Source organism: Diadema antillarum, unplaced genomic scaffold (genome assembly GCF_040938485.1).
Source record: "Diadema antillarum isolate AM-2024a unplaced genomic scaffold, OU_Dant_1.0 seq00000903_RagTag, whole genome shotgun sequence".
NCBI lineage: Eukaryota > Metazoa > Echinodermata > Echinoidea > Diadematoida > Diadematidae > Diadema > Diadema antillarum.
The window spans coordinates 371958-389676 of record NW_027271762.1 but is presented as its reverse complement, the minus strand read 5'-3'; the positions used below and the strand labels follow the sequence as shown (position 1 = coordinate 389676).

General features: G+C 38.1%; 1 pseudogene; it reads left to right on the top strand.

The window, feature by feature from the left end:
* Positions 1-17409, top strand: part of LOC139741102 (uncharacterized) — a 37547-nt pseudogene extending 20138 nt beyond the window's left edge.
* Positions 17410-17719: the final 310 nt, after the last annotated feature.

Below are 17719 nucleotides of genomic sequence, written 5' to 3'. Positions count from 1 at the left end.
TTGTGGTGAATTATTGAAATTCTAGTAAGTGTAGCACATCGCAACTGATCACCAGTCGCTCTTAAGTTGTTCGTAACTTTATGAACAGCTTTATGAAACACCCCCCAGGCCCAACACCAGGGGGGTGTTTCATAAAGCTGTTTGTAAAGTTACAAACAACTTTATGAAACACCCTCCTGGTACCAGAAATATGTCATATTAACTTTGAGGTCAACCTGCCGTCTGATTTCAAGTTTGGTTTTATCACCGATGCTAATGTAAAGAATGCGCTGACACTAGTCATTATGTCATTGCTATTATCATTGTCATTATGGCATCAAATAAATATTTCATCACAGTAGATATTCAAAGCTTGCAGGCCAATTACATGGTACAGTGGCAATAGTGGCTTACAATTATGCCGTGACTTGCCACTAAATTACATGCAACTGTTGGAGCAATTAAATACAACAACTCTGTGTAAAGTATAAATAGATCTTCTGTTGTGAAGTTTGTATGGACGGACATACAATGTAAAGATAACAGAAATATATTTTGTGCTAATCTAAACTTCCTGATCTTCCTGTGATAGTGAATGAAAGGATTAAATGGTTTATGTCTGGCCTGAGATTATTCCTGGCAGTTTGTAAGGCTAATCCCTGGATCCACAAAGTTTTGAATGTGCATAAACTTTATATGATACAGATTACTCTACCAGCGAGTTTGGTATCCATGGTGTCTATTATAAACTGATACTTTACAAACATGCACCCTTTACAGAATGAAACTTGAAACAACAGAAATGTGACTTTAACATCTAAAGTTTGGTTTGAAGAAAAAACAAATTCTAAAACACTCTTTCTTGGTGTAATCAGCCACCGGGACCACAGATTTCATGAAAACATTTATGTGCTGGAACAAAGACAAAAGAGATAATTATGGGTAGAGCTTTTCAAATTGCACTATCTGAGCTACTGAGTTCGGTTATTAAAGGACAAGTCCACCTTCATATGCATAAGGATTGAGAGAATGCAGCAATATTAGTAGAACACATCAGTGAAAGTTTGAGGAAAATTGGACAATCCGTTCAAAAGTTACGAATATTTTAAGTATCTGCGCAGTCACTGCTGGAAGAGAAGACTACTACAGTGTATGATGTCACATGCGTACAACTACATAAGGAAAATAAAAAGAGACTTTCACAAAACTTTACTTTTTGAATAAAGTGCACAGTTCTTCGACTTGCTAATAACGTATGTTAAGGGTAATATTATTCCCCCTGCCTTCTGAAAGAGAGAAGTCGAGTGTTCTTTTGTTATGCTAGAAAAATGGAAATATGTTGAATTTTCTTTATTCTTTCTTTATATCGTTGTACTCATGTGACATCACAAGCTATAGTAGTCTTTTCATCCAGCCGTGACTGAGCAGAAACTTCAAAAATTCATAACTTTTTAACGGATTGTCCGATTTTGCTCAAACTCTCACTGATGTGTTCTGCTAATATTGCTGCATTCACTCAACCCACATGTCTATGAAGGTGAACTTGTCCTTTAATATACAGTGTCTTTGATATTAAACTCTCACACTTCAAGTGCCCATGTCTGTCGCTCTTCAATATCACTGTATCTTCCATTTGAAGCTGTCTGTATTTTTTTTTTTTGTATATTGTGTGTGTGGGGGGGGGGGGGGGGGAGGAAGGGAAGAGGGGTGTATTACAAAAGTACTAAAAATCCAGAAATTTTCTCTTGCTTGAAACTTTTGTGAATTGAGCAGATTTTTGTTTTTTCTGTCTATACAATGCATCTGTTGAGTGCCAGTGGCAATTTTCGAAAGTTTTGTGCAGCGAGAAAGGCCGTTGGTTCCAATAAGTTTCATACCACAAATGTTTCTTGTCAAACGATCCTGTATCACCCTATGATCGACGTTGATCTCCATGTTTTAAACTGCAAGTATTGTAAACATCCATATTTTGGTGTGATTAATTGTTTTGCGCTGAGCGGCTCAAAAACGTGTGTGTGGGTTCTTGAATTCGCGCTGCGCTAATTGTCAACCCATTCAAAATGTGCAGAGAAACTTGTGAAGATATTTTCGCGGGCCTTAGAATTTGCGCTAGCCAAAAATAGTGCGAAATGGGCAAATATTAACGCATTGCGAAAATTTGTGCATTTACAGTAATTCACTGTTTCCTTGAGAGAGTAAAAGTTCACATGGCAAGAGAGCTTTGGGTGTTTGTGGGTTAATCTTGGTCTGCTCTGAGGCTTCCAATGCTTTAGTGTGCATTAGAAATGCTAGCGGTAGTAAATATCCTCAAAGATGTACTTATTCCCTTTTGTACCAGGCAGTTTTATGGCGGGACGTAATGTTATTTTATTAGTGTATTAAGTTGGAGACTGTCACATTTTCTGAGAAGACTGATTTGATTTTTTCTCTTGTTGTTGTCTATGTGTTACAAATTTTACTTCATATTTAAAGGTTATCCCACCATAGTACGCCTACATAGATCTGCACAATTGAGGGATTTCCCAGTTAACAGGAGATGTTGAGTTGCCATTATAAAGACAGCAATCACTCTTGTTTTCACACTGGCTGAAATATAAACAAAATATAAACAAAAACAATGCGACAAAACAAAACTTTGTTTAAATGTTGTTTTTGGTGGGTTTTTTTTTAAATACAAAAACAAGTAAGGAACACATAGAAATTAGCTACTTGCTTGGGGCTCATTCTCATAATATGTAAAAACCTGACTAGATTTTGTGTGCATGTTATACTCTGCCAGACATTTGCCAGACATACATTATATTCAAGAAGTAATAAAATGAATATTCTGCCTATAGATAGATGTACAACTTTTGTAGAAGAAGTAATCTTGAATTCTATGGATGCTTTACTCACATAATGTAGCTACTTGTACATTCCTAGGTGAATAAAGTGACTCATATTTCATATTGCACTATACAGTTTATGGTTCGAAGCATGCATGAATAAATGCATACCTGCAATGTATACCGAATATTAAATACAACATACCATGTAATTCATTAATGACCATGATCACAATATTGCAGGTAGAAATTATGTGTGTTGTGTAAATCCAAATTCTGTGTTGTTTATACAGAAAAGTGCTGTATCATTAATCACAATCTAATTTTTATGACTCACCCCATTATTTATTCATGATATAAGTTACACATAAACCAGCTACCTGTAAAGTACAAACAAGAGGAATTGACAAACCATATGCAAGAGGAATGTACATTCCTCCTCCACTTTTTTTTTTTACCCCGGAAGTGCGTTAGTGGCACTAGAAAGAAATAGATAACATACAGAGACCTTGAAGTGTGAGGGGGGGGGGGGGGGGGGAAGGTGATGTTTTTGCGCTGAAGGCCTTTCTTTTTTTTTGCTTGTCGGCTGAAGAAACCTTGAAGTGGAAGGAGAAAGATGAGCTGAAGGCCTTTTTTTTTTGCTTATGAAACCCAGAAGTGGGCCCCAACCCCCCCCCCCCCCCACCCACTTTTAAAAACGGTCCGTCAGCCCTGTACTAGATGATTACATTTAGATATTAAATGCACATTTGGTGTAGATGACACATTTAATGATGTAGTACATTTGTACATTTAAAGTTTAAATGGATTTTGTTTTATATCTAGGGTGGATATTACGTCTTAGATTTATGATGTTTAGTATTTTATACAGGTTGTCTCCGTATAATGCATTGTGTTAAAATGCTTTAAATACGGTATATGAAGAGTAAATATTACATTTTAAAGTCAACATTTCAATTATTGGAATGTTTGACAGTAAAAGGGTCAGTTAGAGAGTCAAAATTACATTTAGTGTTGCTGTTACATGAATCAAAATGTGTCACGTTTTGGGTCATTATCACACTGTACATTTAGAGATGAAGTGTGCACTGTATGACATTTAGGGTCAATATTCTACACAAAGCATTTTTTTGTTATTTTTAATTTAATACATTACTGTATAGAGCTGGTACAGTTTTGGCTTGGCAAATGTGTTTTTTTTCTGTGATATAGAAATTTACAAATTTACACTTAATAAAACAGAAAAATTTGGTTAGTAAGCGTGTGTTCCTTTTCAAAGTACTGTACAGTATACTTTGACTATCCCACCTAGGAACTGTATCCCATGCAGTGCAGTACATAATGTGTTCTCAGTATGTTTTTTTATGTTTTTTAATTTTTTTTTTAAATGTAGTGTGTTCTATTGAGTTTAAAAACAAAAGGCTATTTTGAGGTTATTATTCAGTCCCTCAGCGTAGCATTGTAAAACCTAGAGGATAGAGCATTCTCTGTGTAGTCTTCCCATGACAGTTACCATTAAACGTTAGTCCATTAATGTGTCCTTTTCAGTGGGCAGTGCACATTATACGTACATTGCATGTTGCATACAAGTAGTGTATGTGTCAATTGTCAACACATGTGTACGTGCACACTCATCTTAACACCTGTAGGTGTGTTGCTTGAAAGTTTGCATGGTGATGTATACAGTAAACGAGGGAGAGAGATTTGCGGTAACGCCATCTTTTTAGAATCTTCTTCCGTCAAACCACAGTCCTTTCAAAGACGACATACACGGTACATGGTGCTACCTCAAACCTCTTGTCTACATCTTACAAGTAGGTTTTCACAAATTTGTCTATTGTGTTACATTTTAATACACATACTATTGTATTTTTACTCATCTTACGATGTCGGTATGTTATGGGTGACAGATCAGGGAGAATGAGAGAGGGAGGTGGGGAAAATGAGGTACTGCTCCCCTTCAAGTGGTTTTTTATTTTTCTTGGTTTTTCTCCTTTTTTTTTGTGGTACAGGTATGTCATGGTACATGGTACAAATATGTTCTATTTTAATGCTGTTTTTGCATTGTACAATGCATTTGAATGTAATCTACCATGGCAGACATAATTTCTTATGCGCTCAATCATGTGTGTATCCGATGCTTTGTGTATCTGATGTTGTCATACAAGTTTGAGAAGAAATGCTTCTGTGAGGGCTGCAAAGTGTGCTTGGGTGTCTGCACGAAAAACATTAAACAGCAAAGAAGACAGGCATTATGAAAAAAAATACCCAGAACATGATGGTATTTTCTTTTTTGTCTGGGTACATACCCACACCCAGTAGAAGTTTCTATACATGTGTATTATGTGTACACATAATGAACTAAAAATGTGTGCAGTGTCTGCAGACATTCAATGTAAGCTTGTACAATGTAGGTCGGGGTCACATGAATAATATCCTTTTATGTGGGGCGGGGGGGGGGGGGGGGGGGGAGGGCAGAGTCATAAGTAATGAATTACGTGAATATAAAATTATTCCCACCAGATGAAGTTATTGCAACCCGTAACGTTTGAAAGGGGTGTCTCAAATTAGTCTATTAGATACTTTAGCTGGTCATGGTGAATGCACCATATATACAATAAAAGCGGGTCTAATTCTTTGCGAATCGCAACTTCCTGTTGATTTCGTAAGTCGTTAAATTGGCAATTACAGAGTAGAGTACTGAAGAGAGAAATTATGTATTCATGCACAGATGCACTGTACATTCATGTCGGGATCAGAGCCAATATTTTTGCATGTTTTAAAATTTGCAACCACCTGACTCGCAAAGTTCATGAAAAATAAAAACCTTGCATATTATGAGGCCTATACAGTATCTGTTGTCGGTCAGTTTATAGTCTGCTGTTTGATCATATTCTGAAAGCTTGTACTGTAGAGCAAAATTCTTCCTTAGGTTTGTAGTGATTTTTATTTTTTATTTTTATTTATGCAGACATTGTTTTTACAGTGTACAAGGTACACTTAATTTTGATTACTTTTCAATAAATGCAAGACGCACATTTTCTTATTTTTGAAGAATGGCAGGTTTACGTGTTGCCATGGTAATGACTTAACAAAGTAAGTCAATGCCCCGACTCCTCGAAGAAAATGATGAAAAAAACAACATCAAACAAATCTTTAGGTGCACACATCTTCCTCATTTTTTTTTCTCTTCATGTTCAAAGCAGTTCAAATGAAATTTGGCTGTATGTATTGATTTGAAAGATACTTTTCTTTTTTTTACCATGAAAAAATATCAATTGGCATTTGGACATGACAAAATTTTGATTTCAAATAAATCTGTGCTGAAACATGACTCCCTGTAGAGTTAGTGATTATTATTAAAGAAAACATAAACTTTGAAATCTCTAAAACCCTGTCCCAACAGGATTCCAGTAAAATTAATAATCAAATATACAGATAGCGTTGAATCTTTCCTAGATGTGATTGTGGTAGTGCAACTCAGTTCTCATTGTAGTGAGTGTATACTGTGCTGTAATGCAGATTACATCAGAGGTACACTTGTATAGTTGTACAGCCCATTTCAGAAACTTGTCTAATCTATTTTTGACGTACATCTTTGTTAAGAATCTCGATAATTTTTATTAGTTGATTTTAAAAGTGTGTGCCTGTTAAGGTTGAGTTCACAAAGGTTTGAAATAGTTTATAGTTTTCTTAATACCTGCAGAATTTACCAAGGTTGTGACAATTGAATTTCCATTATTTGATAGGGCCACTATAATCACCATTGTCATCTTGTTTAGTATTTAATTGCCAAAGGAAATGTGGGAGTTATTTTCACAAAGTGTCTACTAAGGATGAAATGTTGTGAAAATTCAATTTTATGTTAAAGTTAAATACTTTATAAGCTTTGGACTACACTCTGAAGCTTAACCCCCCCCCCCCAAAAAAAAAAAAAAAAAAAAAAAAAAAATCAAATGTCATTTCACAAGGAAAAACACAAGAAAAGATACAAGGGTATGTCAGCATTTCATGTTCCTGCCACAACAGTTTTTGAATGATTTTAAAGCAATACAAATGCCAATGGACCCACAATTTTTACATTGGTTTCGTGTTGAATATTGTATCTATGACATACAATGTAAAATATGTGCATTTTTAAAAATCATAACATTAACATTCTAAACAGGAACAGCAAAGCTATGCCCTACAATATGTTCCATCATAGCATGCCGATAGTTGTGCGGTAAAGGTTTATAGATCTTTAGTATTTTGCACTGAAATATATTTTGAGGTCTGCTCTGTGGGATGATTGAGAATGTGACATGTACTAGGCTATTCACAGCATTCAGAAAAGAAAGGAGTCAGTATTATTCTGACTGTTTGGATATAGGGGTCTTGTACATGATCTCATTGCCTATTAATAGGACTGTATGCATTGACTTGACACATCTCCTGCATCCACTTGACTTTATGATGTTAAACTCTGTCAGTAGAAAATGTGCCATTATGCTGATAAAATCTTTGCCTCATGTACAGTACATGGCTGAAACAATGGGGGTAAAGAAAATCAAAACATGTACTGCATGCTGAGCCATAGTACGTAATTTCTACCCACAAACATAACCCTAACCCTACGTTGTAATTCTAATCCTCGCATCAAACTATACCTTAAACCCTATCACAACACTAACCCTAATCCTAAAGACCTTAAAGAAAGTGCTGTATAGACTGCAACAATTGTCGCAGGAACACATGTTGTGTCACCATAAAAAGACAGTCTGAGAAATATATGTCAATCCCAGAGATGCAATGTTGCAACAACATTGGGCAGAAGTGCATGATTTATACACCAAATGTTTTTTTTTGTCCCCCATCCCCGCCCCCCCCCCCCAAAAAAAAAAAAAGAAAAGAAAAGAAAGAAAGAAATGAACATGTACAAAGTGTACAACAGTAAATGCGGTGTCCTACTTGTACTTGGTGTGTACAAAATACAGAGTGTACATGATTCTATGATTGAACTTTTGGTGATATTGCATGAATGTGTTAATAGATGACAAGGTGTCGTTAAACATTTTGCAATTCATTCCTCTCCGGCTTTTTAAATGTTTGACCTCAATTAAAAAAACAATCAAAAAGTGAAACTCCAGACTACCAAAGATTGTCTATATAAACTCTTTGAACTCTTTTTTACTTTGGCTTTGCCTGGCTTTGTGGGGAAGTGAGGGGTCATACGATACAAAGGAATGTGACCTACTTTGTACATGTACGGGATGTCTGTGCAACATTACTGTTGGGAGGCTGTTGTGCACCTTGTTTGTGCAGTGAACGTTTATTGTATTTTGTATGTGAGCTCTGCTACATTCATTTCTCTGACTATAGGTGAGAAGACAGCAGAGGGCAGTAGAACCGTTTGTTTGCCGCACGACGTCAACCTCTGGGAAAAAAGACGCATGTATGCAGGTAAGTCTCAAGACAAGTGTCTTCTAGTTTAAAGGGATCGTTTAGTTTTGGTTGAGACCTAATTTCAGGTTTCTAACATTTTTTGGTGAGATAATGAGAAACTTCATATGAAATATGAAAGAGCATGTCAACATTTATTTGATGAAAATTGGTTTTGAAATTCCGGAGATATCCAAAACAGAGTGATTCTAATAAGTGTGGGACCCACACTTTATCATGATCACTTTGTTTTACTTTGTTTTTTGGATGTTTCAGTCATTTCAAACCCGATTTTTATCAAAGAAACTTTGAATTCCTCTTAAAATGGTTTGTTCTGAACTATTTCATAAGTGTTTTCTTGGTATCTCGCAAAAAGTTAAAAGTCCACTTCTCATCTCCACCAATACTGTACTATCCCTTTAAAAGCCCATTCTCTTTCCCCCTTCCCCTTCCCCTCCAAATATTTTAGATCAGTTTCTAAATCTCTCTCTTCAAACCATAGACACTTGTGAAGGAATTGGCGTAACATGCCTGAAACATATTTCTTCATCTAAATTTTAACAAAGAAATGCAATTCGAGTTCAAGAAATTCTCATGTGCATGTTGCCAGTGAACTTTTTTTTTCAGAACTGGGGCACAGTTAAAATCACAGTTTGAGTTTCTCTACATATCTTTTTTTTTCCCCAAAGACATAGAAAACCTAGAACTCTTCTTGAATCAATCACTAATCAGTCAATTACTTATTTTCATAAAGCATGAGGAGATATAGAAAAATGTCTATTCTATATATTTAGAATGGTTCATGCAGGACCTTTTCCTCCAAAAGATTGTATGAATGTGCAGAAACTTCAATCCTTTTTTCTAACCACAAGATATTAAGAACGAAACAGCATCTAGAGACATAGTCTCACTCATTTACAGACTTTGCGGTAATCTAATCCACAGGTATAATGTTCACTGTTTCAAGGCAGGGCACACCATTGTGAATTATTACCATTATTATTATTATCATTTTTTTTTTTAAGTATGCAGATTGGGGCCACTTTTACTGACATAGAATCTCCCAATGTGGGCTTTTAGGAGGGATGTGATCTCGTTAATCATCTCTTTTAACACCGCAAAATGTAAATTTGTGGCATCTTCATACAGTTTCCAGATGACGAGCTGTCGGTCTTGCGGGAGGAGAACGAAGCCCTGAGGAAGGAAAACACAGAACTCCGAAACAAGGTGGACCGCCTTGTGGAAACTATCGCCCTCAATGATGGTAATGATGGATTTGATGAGACTGGTACAGTGAAACATGATACCGGGTATTTTCGCGGCATGAAATTTTCGCGAATTGGAGCCGACGGTCTCTTTTCGCGGCATGAAATATGTGCGAGTTGCCTCTACACATAACATTCAATGTGTATAGTGTAGACAAGTACTTACTTGTGCATTTTAATTTTGCTAATCTTGGCTCTCGAGAAATTTGCGAAATTAAAATGCACTCGAACATTCCTCGTTTTTCCTCAGTAGTTGGTCAACGTAGTTATCTATTGACTTCCCTTATTGATGCAGTTAATTTGTTGGTTGATTTGATACTTTGTGTGTTTGATAAATTTCTCAATGAATGGAATGAAATGAATGGTACAGTTTGCAAACATAGAGCAATGCGTGATGCAATAGGAATAGAGTACTACGTCCTTTACCATTGTGCACACTCTCATCTGATTTGTAACATACATGTATAGCAAGCTAGGAGTCTAAGTTGTGCAGTATATCGATACAAGTGGGAGATTGATGTAGGACTGTCATAATGCACAGACCTTTACTGTATATGGATGCCATCTTTCCAAGATAAAGCTTTGCTTTTTTGGGGGGGGGGGGGGGTGGGTGGAACAAGATAATGAGACCTACTCAACTTGCAAGGTGCACAAGCTATGAAATGCATGTAAAAATAAAACCTGAAAAGTGTCAATACATGAGGCAGTCTTTCTGTGGATAAATGAGGAAACATCTGAAAAGAGGCATTCTGTCCATCACAATAGTTTCCAACTTTTGCTGCTACATACTTGTACTAGTGCTTCCCCAATACTGCCCCCTTATATTGTATAAGAAGTTATTAATTTTCGTGAATTTCACAATCACACTTGAACAGCGAATTTAACGACACGTGAATATGTCGCCAGGCACGAGAGTAATAGTGCATTTACGTTTGAGTTGGTGTCAATTTGCGAAAACAGCATCTCGCAAAAATGTCCATGACCTCCTCATTCGGGAAAATATCTTTATGTGAAAATGACAGCTTATAGTATTTTATTTCTACAAGTGAATTCCTGCAGAGAGTAAGGGAAGAGGAAACAGGAAAGATTCTCAGCTATATATTTATATAGTGCAATTATAGGTGAAGTAAAGGGGAATACCTCAAGTTGTCACTACCTGTATTTGGGTTCTATCATTGATGTAGAGACAGTGAAATGTTTGTTATTTTTCGCTGCTCCCCATTCCAGCTCTTCCTAGTCTTCTGGCTTCCCTGAGAGGGGAGCATCCCCAGGAAGCCGGCTCTGGTCAGGGCACCTCAGCCACACTGCCTGCTATCCAGACCCCCTCGTCCACTCCCTCCACCATCACCATCTCCAAATGCCACAGCCTGGCCAACGAGGAGCAAGCGGCATACACCATCTCGTCGACGCCCGGCGATGTTGACGGCGCCCCGCCCATCTCCGAGATCGCCACGGTGATGGTTCCGCAGGAGGTACATGTACCAAAGTCCGGCGTGCCGACCACCGTCTCGCAGATGTCCATCGTGGACCGGATGGCCATCCCTCAGACTAGCCAGCCACCGGTCACTGTGGTGGAGCAAGAGCTCCTTCCACCCCTGACCATTCAGCAGGTTTCCCAGCAGCCGGTCAGTCTTAGCTTCTCAGTATCATGTGACACTTTGAGCCATTTTTCTATATGGAATTGATATTACTGCAAAACATCAAAGACTAGAAAGGCACTCTGAGAACACAGACCTCCGCCAAGCTGCTATTTCCACCTACATGTACACTATATGTTGTGATTTCCTCCCATGATTTTCAAAAAGATTCCTGGATCCAGATGGTCATCTAAACTGTTACCAAAATTTAATTCTGTCTTTCTTGTGTCATTACCACCATTTCATAAAAAAATATATATATTATATACATATAAAAATAAAGAATAAATGAATGAAAGCAGCAATCAACGTCTGTCATGTCACTTTTTGAGTTATTTTGCAAACAAACAAACATACAAACAAGCAAACCAATGTGGCAAAAATATAATCTCAGCAGAGGTAACAATCTCATATGATTTTCCCTTTAACCCATAGCAGGAAACACTTCAGCAATCTTTCCCTATTGTTTCCATTCTCTTGCTATGAAAGCAGTATCATGTGGAGTTCCTCTCAAACTCATTTGTGTTAATACCAGGTATCAGGTTTGAAAATTTAATCTACAAACTTTTGCTGACTCTTTGGACTGGAACAACAATGACACAAGCAACGACCTTACCATTGACTTCAACATGACAGTAAAGTATTATTATTAGAAACTACACTTTACAAGGCATTAATTAGAAGCTTTTATGGTCAAACTCACCATCTGCATATGGTTCATTGATTTTATTGTGTGTTTGGTGCTACAATATGTTGTCAGTTGATATTAGCAAAATGGAACACCTGAGATAGGAATTTACTTCCGCTTGCTCCTGTTTTGTTTGTTTGTTTGTATTTAAGAACATTATCTCAGTATATGACATATATCTTGATGATTAGTGTTGATGCCCTTTATTCTGTTGTGTTGCAGGTGCACATTCCAAGAGCACCAGTGGTTCCTGTCCTGGCGCCGAGCATCCAGATGACTTTAGCTAACCCGACACCAATGGTACCACCAGGGGCACCGTCCCAGCTAGCCATGCTGCAGCAGAGCCTGCCCAGTCAGGTCCCCCAGTCACCCTCCCAGGTGGTGCTGTCCGGAATGGCACCACCTACCATGCTGAGGATGAGGGGCAAGGTGCCCCCACGAGCGGGGGTAAACAGACGGAAGAGACGGTACGTCACCCCTCAGAAATTTTAGGGGAATTCCCAACTAGACGTGACCTCAGTATCTGACTGTGGCATGCTGAAAAACCAGAAATTTTCTTGTGCAAAAAAACTGTTGCAGATTTTGCAATTATCCGAGATTTGTGAAAATAAAAAGCACACGAAAGTTTTTTTTTTTTTCCACATAATGCATCAAATGCCAGTGGCAGGGTGCGAAAGTTTCGTGCAGTGTAAAAGGCCTCGGGCTCCAATTCGCAAAAAATTCATGCCACAGATATTTCTGGTTTTAGAGTACCACATTATGTCTTGCTGGCTAGATAGAAAGTCTCTATTCTGATCTAGTAATATTTCATACTGGAATATTTTTGCCCTGCAGACCTGGTAAGAAGTCATGGAATTCAACTTTGCATGTTTTCTACATTCTAGGACTTTAAATCCGATATGTTTGTATTTTTTATTGTAATTTCAGGTGTGCCTCAGGCAAGCTGTCTGGTTTTTTTTTTTTGGGGGGGGGGGGGGTTGGGTCACAATGAGTAAATTTGATTACTTTTGTACTTCTGTGATGTCTTTCACTTGTTTTTATGCCTCCGCAACGAAGTGGCCGGAGGCATTATGTTTTCGGGTCGTCCGTCCGTCCGTCCGTCCGTCCGTCCGTCCGTCCGTCCGTACGTCCGTCCGTCCCGTTTTGTTTTTGTCGATATCTCAAGAACCGTGTGGTGGTTTTACATCAAACTTGGTATGAGGGTATATCCTTGGGGGATAATACTTTGTGTGGATTTTAGGGTCACAGGGTCAAAGGTCAAAGGTCACAGGTTTATTTTGTGAAAAAAAAAATTGAAATTTCATGTTTTTCTCCATATCTCGCAAATGGTTCAAGGTATCTTCATGGAACTTAGTATATATGCTTGTACTGATGGGCAGTGATTATCTAGGGAAGTTGGGGGGTCATGGGTCAAAGGTCAGGGGGTCAAAGGTCAAGGTCAACTCCTCAAAATATCACTACTTTCCTTAAAATGCAATAGGCTGAAGGTTTTTTTTAAAACTTGATGTATGGCCTGATGTTAGAAACCTGAAATTAGGTCTCAACCAAAACTATACAATCCCTTTAAATTGTGACCATTAGATAGTTTTACATGTCTCATTGGCCAAAGAATAGGGATGTGTGTCATAAGTCTGCCTTTTTGAATCCTTTCATGTAAACATACACCATGATTTTGCAAATATGAGACATCCGTTTTTGCTCTCCGATCTGCCCTGCGTTTCCACAGATTGAGATCACGCTGAGCAACCGGGTGAAAGTGGACAAGAAGCTGCTTGACCGCTGCAACCACACCAACTTCCGCAAGCTGACCTCCGACCTCCTGATGTGTCTCTTCTCGCGGAAGGTGCTGAGCCGGTCGACGCTGGGCGGGACCAGCCACTCCATCTCCAGGACGACGGGACTCCCGACCAACAAGACCCGGCTGGACCCAGACAAAGTGGAAGCGATTATTGGTGGGTATTGAGATGAAGCAGCAAACATCAGGCCCAACAGACAAATGGCACTGGTGTTCTATAGGGGCTCTGCTCAGGTTCAGAATGGGGACTTTAACCCGTTATGGACGGTTTGATTCTGCTACAACACGCATTTCCCATAGACACCTGCCCAAGTATACTTGGTACTCATTCTCAACAGGTTAAAGATAATATAAAGTTTTGGTACCTCAAAAGTTTCGCTGAGTTTCCTTGTCTTAGTTTGTGTTTCAGATTAAAGTACCTTTCATATAACTAACACTGAGACTTACTCACCCCACAGTGCTCTCATGTCTTAGTAATCATGCAATAATGGTTTCGTACCAGAGCAGAGCGGGCTCTGAAAAATTCGAACGAGCCGTTAGTTTGACTCGACGTGGTACCTCGAGAATCAATATACACGTATTGTACGAAACCATTATTGCATGATTACTATGACATGAGAGCACTTTGGGGCGAGTAAGTCTCACAGTGTTAGTTATATGAAAGGTACTTTAATCTGAAACACAAACGAAGACAAGGAAACTCAGGGAAACTTTTGAGGTACCAAAACTTTATATTATCTTTAAAGGGATGGTGTAGCTTTTGGTCAAGATGAGGGATTCAGGTTTTAACTTATTGTGAGCTAATTGTATACCACGTATGAAGTATTAAAGGATGAGACTTCAGCTGTTCACTTTTATGCGAGATAATCAGAAACCACTTTATGAAATGTTAAAGAGCACACAAATCTAGAGAAATTCAAAGCTTATTTGATGAAAATCAGTTTTGAAATAGCTGAGATATCCAAAAACAAAGTAAAACGAAGTGGTCTTAATAAAAGATTGGTCCTACCTTTTATTAGGACCTCTTTGATGTTGGATATCTCAGTCATTTTTTGAACCAATTTTCATCAAATAAACTTTGAATTCTTCTTAGAATTGTATGCTATTTCATATTTCACAAGATATTTCTCATTATCCAGCAAAAAAATGTTGGAAACCTAAAGCCCCATCTCAACCAAAACTTTACCATCTCTTTAATCAAACAAAAGGCCCGATGATCTTCCTTTCCGCCGGAGGACTAGTGTAAATTTCTGCTTTTGTTTGCAGAATGGGCAGGAATGAGACCCTTAATGATTAAATGAAGATGGGTTCTCGAGCGTTCCACAGAAAACTCATGTGCTTCTTTTCCGTTAGAAATTGCAACCGGACATTACACATTCTTTCGTATCTGACGCTAGATTAACCCTAACTAGGCTGGGCTATTTAGGTAGTTGATAGAGCCGGGGGGGGGGGGGGGGCCTCCCAGGCCCCCCCTCCAGATCTCGGCCGTCGACTGCACGATCGCGACGAAAATTGGCACACACATTGCCTATGATGTTATCTAAAATACCATGAAGTTAATTTTTAAAAAAAATTATCATTTATGCTAAATTATGCTAATTTATGCATAATGATGCATGAAATCAGACTATTTTGGTATAAATCACAAAATAAAGCTCAAAACTGGCACATTTTTTGTGTAAATATTCTTTTTAGTGTCCTTAGCAAATGTAACAAAAAAAAATTGTGATATCAGAAAAAAATCTTAAGTATTTTATTGTTTTTTGAATTTCTTATGTATTTCGTTGTTTTTCGACTTTATGTTTTTCATTGTTTTTTCGATGAAATTTGTTCGCGACATCACTCCGAATAAGAAAATATGTTATTCATTGATTTTAATCAATAAAACACCAAAATAATCATGCTTTTATGAAATTTGCCTGCAAGCACAGTTTGCATTGAAATTGTACACGAATTCATGTTTTTGAGCAATTTTTGGTCTGACATGCATGTACACATTTATGCGTAACTTCGGAACCGCGCGCCCGGGCGTCGCAAATTTGGTGTCAAAAGATGCGGGAGACTCTAAAAAAAAAGTCATGAAATGTCGCGGCGATAGCTTTTTGCGATTGCGATACATCGCGCGGAACGTCGAGGGGGGGGTGGGGGTGGGGGGGGGGGCTCCGAGGCCCCCCCCCCCCCCCCCCCCCCCGCGGCCTAGTTAGGGTTAAAAGTCTGATCTAACAAGGACAGGTTCTTGCTCAATCCAAAGAAAGCTTGTGTGTTGTTGTCCTTGTATCTTCAGCAATTATGATAGGAAAGTCCATTCAAGTCCATGTTTTAATCTAGAATGTAAGGTAGGATTTGTAAACAGCAACTGTATTAATAGCATATAAAGATATTTTTTGGTGAATTTTGTGAGAAATTATACGTGTAAAGTCATCGTGCTATGTAATGTAACATCTTCAACACAGTGGACTTTTCCTATATCATTCAGCTGTCTTCATGGAACTGGAGTAATAAAGTACATTGCAATGCAAACTGATGCAATTATAGGGCCGTGAGCATTTGCTCAGGCTAGACACAACTTACATTCCAGCGTGATTATCCTTTTCTGGTCACGTTGTAGATTATGTCCAGCGAGTGACCGGTGTACCGGTCAGGGCAGTGAAGGATGCTATCCGCACCAAGCTGAATAACGAAGCCAAGCGGATGCACCGGCAGATCATTTTCAAGAGGTGAGATTGGTTTTAGAGACTAATCATTCAGTAAAATTGATTTGTTGAGAGAGACTTTCCTTTTCATTTGACAACTCTTGCTCAGAATAGACTACGAAATGCAACTTTGGAATTATGATTTATTTGAATCAAACGCATCAAATTTCAACTTGATTTGGTGAGTATATCAAGTCAATACAATCGTACGTATGTGTCAAATTTGAGAGAGTAAATTTTCAGAAATTTCTCAGCTATTGTGCTGTCCTGCCAATATACATCGTATTGCTGGCATCATTATTGTAAAGTCAACATTTTTGTGTAACCGTTACATTTTGACTCTTGACTGAGTACCATGTACAATAATGTTAAGATCTAATGTCAGAGAAACCAACGTGCATCTTCAGGTGGGATGCTACAAATAAGGACCTTGTTTGGGTAGGAAATCTTGTCCTGATATACATAAGTCTGGGCTACAATTGCTCATGAGTTTGCTGTGAATACAGCAAGAGACTGCTTTGAAACATTGATTTAAAGGTACTGTTTACCATTGAGAGCAGTGATTAAAAAAAAATGTTTGAGTTATCAAATCTAATGCATATGTGTATGTCAGTTGTATCACAAAACATCCTACCTTATAAAAATTTTGGAATAAAGTCTAAAATATTTATTTAAATAGGAGATATCACTATTTTCTCACTAAACTGTAACTGTAGACGGTTTGGTCTAGAAACAGTGCTATGTTGACTATTGTTCATATTTTGTACATTTAACAATGCTCAACATTGATTATACTGATTAACTTTTTTACACTGGTTGTTTCTATCCCTAACACACATTTTTGAACTGTTTTGAAGCACAAAAACTGGGTTTTTGTTTCATCTGCAAATGGTACAAAATGTCGTTAAAATTCTAGTCTTCTTCATATCTTGTGATCATTTACATATGTCACTTCCAGTAGGTCGGTGCACTATCCGGGAGCAGGCACTGAAGACCCTACATAAAGATTTGGAGCTGGCGCCACTTCAGCGGTTTGTCTGGTAATTCCCAGGACAAGTCTGCCCCAAGACCACTTCTTCCCCCCTCCCCCAACCCCTTGTGCGCGGTAGTCTTGCCCACTAGTCTGATTATTTGAAGTCCTAGATTCTCCGTAGGTGTGAGTGTAAACACAAAAGAGGACTTGTGTATTAAAACTAAGGAGCAAATCTCTATTAAATCAGCTAATCATGGTGACTAGACATTTCAAATTTGTAACAGAGATATAATGCGAAACAATGTAGCTATATTGAAATCAAGATATGCAATTTCCAGGCATTTTTCATGCATATTCGGTTTAATATGCATCCCTTTCCTGTCGTATCATGTCGACGTTACACTACCAACACTATTCGCGATGCTTTGACAGTGAAAACGCCG